The sequence below is a fragment of the Heterocephalus glaber genome, unplaced genomic scaffold (genome assembly GCF_053883595.1).
Source record: "Heterocephalus glaber isolate CG9 unplaced genomic scaffold, H.glaber_assembly_v1.0 deba00000281, whole genome shotgun sequence".
NCBI lineage: Eukaryota > Metazoa > Chordata > Mammalia > Rodentia > Bathyergidae > Heterocephalus > Heterocephalus glaber.
Window position 1 is genome coordinate 6,877,317 of NW_028258139.1, and position 6,056 is coordinate 6,883,372.

Below are 6,056 nucleotides of genomic sequence, written 5' to 3' on the forward strand. Positions count from 1 at the left end.
TTGCAGCCACACACCATCCCAGTAATGCAAGAATGATGCCAGATCTGGAGCTAGAGGCCAAATAAGAGAAAATATTTGGAAGAGGATTTATCCGTGTAAAAGCTGTAATTAAGCCGTGTTAAGTGCTGATCATTTAGGCCTAATTATCATGCAGTACAATAAGGACCATGTAGATCATGAAAGGAGTGTCACAGTAACTGGTTTTTTTTTAAATTTCTGCAGCAAATCCTACAAATGGGTGACCCCTTAGTCTTCATAATTAGTTTCTTCTGTGGCACAGATCTACTCATGCAGCAGAGGTTCATGCATTTGTCTTAAAATAAGTGAAAAAATAAAATAAAATGAGAACAACAACAGCAGTGAGCCTGCCTCGAAGGCTTACATGACCAGGCCTCCTGCCTGTCAGCCTCACAGAAGGAATTCAAGTCCTGAGCATCAGGTTACAGCCCTATTCTCCCTTTCTCATCTCCAGGACCCAAAATGCCACGCACTTTATGTGCTTGAAAAACTCCTCTGCTTAAGGAGGGATTGGTAAATGAATGACTGAAAGTGAAGGGCGAATCCTTCCAATCATCCTGCCCTGTAGTGGGGATAAAGAACACCTCAGCACAGGTGAGAGGATTTTAGGTGGTCTGCTGAGCTGGAATCCCAACTCCATATAGTTCTTATAATTTTCCCCATGGCATTCTCCTATTGGCATTTTAAATTTTTCTTTCAGTAAACTGGAGATTTGTAATCATCTCACTGAATTCATGGAAGAATTCAGTAAGTTTTAAAAAACAATGTGTAAAGACCAATGCTAAAGAAATTGTATGCTTTCTTCTTAAGCAATTCCACATCAGTAGAATTTTTTCTTTGTTTCTTTTTCCTTTTTAGTGGTGCTGGGGATCAGAACTGCGAAGCTATGTTCATATCAGGCAAGCATCCTACCACTGAGCTATACCCCCAGCCCATAACAGGGTTTAAATGTGTGTTGGAAGGAAAACCAAGGGTGTGACCAAGGACCCTTTGGTGAGGAAGGTGGTGTAGACAGAAGAAAGCCAGATGCTGTTCATCAAGAAGATGTAGACAACCCCCTGAGGCATTTCAGAGATCTTCCAGACTGCCCCTCCACCACAGACCCAGTGCTAGGATCCTGAGGGCAGAAAGGTTTTGAAGGAGGAGACCAGCGACTTCAGGGCTTTCAGCCCAGGGCCACCTCAAGTCTTTTCCATCACATTGTATTAGTTAGCTGTCCTGTGTCTCAGACATGCAGGAGGAGAGGTTTAATTTGGCTCATGGTTTCAAGAGATTCTGTCCATGATTATCTGGTTGCATCATGGCAAAAGGTATGGTGAACAAAGATGCTTAGTTCATGGCATCGAGGACCCACAGGAAGGGAACAGTGCCAGAGAGGAAGGGACCAGGGACTGTATATGGTACCTGAAGTCATGGCTCCAGAACCCACTCAAACACACCCAAAAGTGTGCTTTACTAAAGTCCTAAATGGCTCCCAAGTCAATCAAGTTGACAATTAAGCTTGCCCCACACATGAATTCTGGCTCAGCCCTCCTCAGCTGCCTTAGGTGTGGCTCTGGCTGTCACTCTGGAAAGTACAGGCTGTAAAGGTTGGCAGCATTCATGTGCTGCCAACTCTGCAGGCACAAAAAGTACCTGGGCTGTGGAGGCGTAGCTGTCTCCTCCAGATTTCAGAGGATACTACAGAGAGCCTTAGGGCCCAGACACACAAAAGCTCTGAAACAACAAGTCCATGAGAGTGGCACTGGCCCTGAGACCTCAAAACCATGGAGGCACCAGAGTACAATCCCAGCCAGGGAAAGAGTTGCAGGCAGAATTCTCTCCATGAAAGCTGCTGTGTGGGCTGCCCCAGTGTGTGGAACACAAGAAATGGAGTCTAAGATTATTCTAAAACCTTAAAAAGTCATTTCCCTTGTTTGCTTTCGACTTGCTTGGGATCTGTTGCTCCTTTCTTCCTGTCTATTTCTCCTTCTGGGAATGGGAATACCTGTCATATGCCTATCCCACCATTGTGCTTAGGAAGCACATAACTTGTTTGATTTCATGGGCTCACAGCTGGAGGGAAATTTGCATCAGAATGAAGTATACCTTAAGTCTCACCTGTGTCTGACTTAGATGACATTTAGACCAGACTTCAAACTTAGACCTTAATGCTGATGCTAAAACAAGTTAAGATTGTATGCTGTTATTAGAATGAAATGAATATGTCTTATATGTGAAAAGTACATGAATTTGGGGGGACCAGGGGAGATGTTATGGTTTGAATGCATGTCCTTCTAAAATTAATGTGGTAACTTAATCCACACTGTGGTTGTATTAAGATGTAGAGTCTTTGGGGACGTGATTAAGCCATGGGACTTTTGCCCTCATACACATATGAATGCCCTCATAAATGAGGCCTCAAGAAAGAGAGTTCACCTTTCCTTCTCTCCCACTCTTCTTCTGTGTGATGACATAGTGTACATCTCTTTTCCCCTTGCATCCATTCTGTCTTGTGAGGACACAGCGGCAAGGAACCATCTGGAACCAGCAGTCTTCATCAGACACCAGTGCTGGCACCTTGACCTTGGTTTAACAGAATCCAGAACTGTGAGGAATAGATTGCTGTTTCCTATAAATTTCCCAGTCTAAGTTATTTTTTTATAGCAACACAAACAGACTGACATAAAGTAGGTCATAACAATTTAAGAGACTCTCAAGATAAGGGATAGAATCCATAATTCGGTCTTATATTTTAGTATTTTCAGGATTTTGATTTTTAACTCACCCAACACCTGTGAGAATAGCTACACTAGGTATAGGAGGATTCTTGATACACACAGGAATCAGTCTAGCTACAAATTTCATTTGAGAACAGAAAGTAACTGAAGGCAGACCCCACCCCCAGCCAGTGTCAGGTGCGCTGAAGGACATGCTCAGGGCTGGATCAATCTGTCCTTCGGAGCCAATAGAGCCATGCTTTGCAAAGGTAATTTGACACGTTACTTCACCTCTCAGCCAAAATTATCTCTTCAGAAACTTTTATTGAGTGTTATGGACTAAATTTTGTCCCCACAAAAGTTATGTGTTTAAGCCCCAAAGTAATTTTATTTGAAGATAGGACTTTTAAGAAGTACTTCAAGGTGAATAGAGTCATCAGATGGGGTCCTAATGCAATAGAATTAGTGGTTGTTATGGCTTATATCCAGATGTGCCCTCAAAGCCTTGTACACTCATAGATGGGGCTTTGGGGAGGTGGCTGGATTATGGGTATGTGATGCTGGATTAGGGCATGTGACCCTGGGATGAAGGCATGTGATAACTAAACTGATTTAGCACAGATGTGGGTGTGGATAATGGGAAGGCCCACCCTGTGTGTGGATGGCACCACTCAAAAGGCTTGTAGCCTGGATGGAATAAAAGGGAGAGGGAGATTTCTGGGCCACCGGGCCCAGGGAAGCTGTGGTAGCTGCCGGGAACCCGAAGGCCGCAAAAATGGTGGTTACCAGGGCTGCCCATTCTCGGGCCAGAATGCAAGTCACTTCGGCCGACAGCCCCCAGCAGAAGAGTTCTGCTGCTGAAGGAATTCAAGCACACCCAGAAAGCAAGACGGAATCTGGACCTGATAACCAAAGTACAGCTGAATCACAGACTGCTGGGAAACAAAGTTCAATCTCTAGAATTCCTAAAATGGAAAAGAGGAAGAACAGGACTACAGGGTCATTAGCAGAGATAACTGAACCATCCACTGATGGAGAGTTCTCTGGTGCAGTGTCAAATTGTGCTGAGATGCAGGCACCTATTGTAAGAATAACTAGGAGAAGGCACGTCATAATTGCACCTACTCCAGTGCCCACTGTAAGAAAAAAGCAGAAAATAATTCCACTAAATGAGTCTGTTGCTGAAGAAGTTGTCTCTGAAGCAGAATCTCATGCTTCAGGTATTTCTAGAATTGTGCCTTCCCCAGAAATGACCAGAACCAGAAGTAAGGCTAAAGCTCTAACATGTCAAAGCCAAGAATCACATGCAAAAGCCATATCTGATGCTGAATCATCAATGCTCTGACATTTCATTCCCTGAAATTACACATAAGAGAACAACCAAGATTATGCCAAGGAAATCACAGGCACAAACTGAGAATAAATATACTAAGACTGTACCAGAAAATGAAAAGCAAATCGTGGATATGAAGTCAGAGGATTCTGATACCAGACAGACCTCTCAGAGTTTGGATGGAGAGGGAAACAGAGTAACAGATGAGGGAAAGGAAAATGATGAAAGTTGTCAGTTGAAATGTCTTTCTAAACTTAAGGACCCTAGCCTTCAGTTAGTTTCTCAAAATCATTCGACCCCTCAAAATAATAAAACCACATCAGAGCCCTCAAATCTGAACTGTGAAGCTGTAATGAAATCATTAGCTCAAACATTTGCAGTTGTAGAAGTGAACAGATGGAATGAAGAGAGAAAAAGCCCCATAAAAATAAGTGACTTGACAAAGTTCAGTAGTCATCATGGTAATGATGATGAAGAGTCCACAAATAAAGTTGTCAGTGGGGACAACAGTGAACGGAGTGTAGATTTTGAATGTGATATCAGACTAAACAAATCTGAGCTCAGCCACTCTCAGGATATGGATGATTCTGTCTTACTAGTTCTCAGCAGTGATGAAAGCCAGCAATCTGAAAGCAGTGAAAGTGAAGAGGACACTGTGTGTTTTTTTGAAAATAGTGGTCAAAAGGAATCATTAAATGGAAACTCAGAAAATACATCTCAGGACAATGCATTCTTTGTAATTGACACAACTCCTGGATTGAATGCTGATAAAAATTTTTACTTGGACGATAAGGCAAGTGAGGTTTCCACTGAGGAAGAAACAGAAGAGGAGGAGAATGAAAATAGTGAAGAAGAACCATCAGACAGTGACAGAAATAAAGATGAGTATAGTGATGAAGATGATTTACTAAATAACACAAAGTCTAAACTTCTGAAGTTGACAAGTAGCAGTACAAACCCTGGTCTGAGTATCAAGCAGTTGGGTGGTGTGTACATTAATTTCGATGCAGAAAAAACTTCAGTCTAAGAAGAAAACTCTAACACAGATCAAGGAGAAAAAGAAAAATGAGCTTCTACAGAAAGCTGTTATTACATCTGATTTTGAAAAAAACTATTGTGTCTCACCATATAGTGAATCAAAGCATCAACTTCAGAAAAAACGCAGGAAAGAGTGACAAAAAACTGCAGGTGATGGTTGGTTTGGAATGAAAGCTCCAGAATTGACTGATGAACTTAAAAATGATCTCAAAGCTCTGGAGATGAGAGCAAGCATGTACCCAAAAAGATTTGACAAGAAAAATGCCTGAGATGGCTTTCCTAAGTACTTCCAGATTGGAACTGTTGTTGACAATCCAGCTGATTTCTACCATTCACGAATTCCCAAGAAGCAAAGGAAAAGGACTATTGTGGAAGAACTACTGGCTGATTCTGAGTTCAGAAGATATAACCAAAGGAAGTACTCAGAGATCATGGCTGAAAAAGCAGCAAATGCAGCAGAAAAAAAGTTCAGAAAGAAGAAGAAATTTCGCAATTAATAGTCACCAAGCAAATCCCATTATTTTACATCTTCCCTTTTTTTATTTGTAAAAGAGGTTTAGAAGACTAACACCATCACAAATTTAATATAGACTGACTGTTTATATAGGGATTTCTGTTTGGAAATAAAAATGACAAGGAATCAAAAAAAAAAAAAAAGGGACAGGGAGGCTTGCTGCTGCTTCAGGGCCTCCTATGCATTGCCATGGACTATTTCTCCCCTGTAATGCCTCTCTTCCATGCTGCCCTGACTTAGAACCAGCTGACTATAAACTGGCACCTGTACAAACGGTGAGCTGAAATAAACCTTTTCTCCTTTAACGTTGAGTGTCAAGTATTTTGTCTCAGCAACAAGAAAAGTAACTAAGACAGTAGCCTTAGAAGAAGACACCAGAACACTCACTTTCTTCTCTACCAAATGAGGACATAGTTAGAAGGTAGCTGCCATCTATAAGCCTTGAAGGGCCCTC

At 41.9% G+C, this 6,056-nt stretch overlaps 1 pseudogene; it reads left to right on the forward strand.

Moving 5' to 3' along the window:
* Positions 1-3,449: 3,449 nt before the first annotated feature.
* Positions 3,450-5,645, forward strand: LOC101719534 (deoxynucleotidyltransferase terminal-interacting protein 2 pseudogene; annotated as a pseudogene).
* The last annotated feature ends 411 nt before the right edge of the window (positions 5,646-6,056 follow it).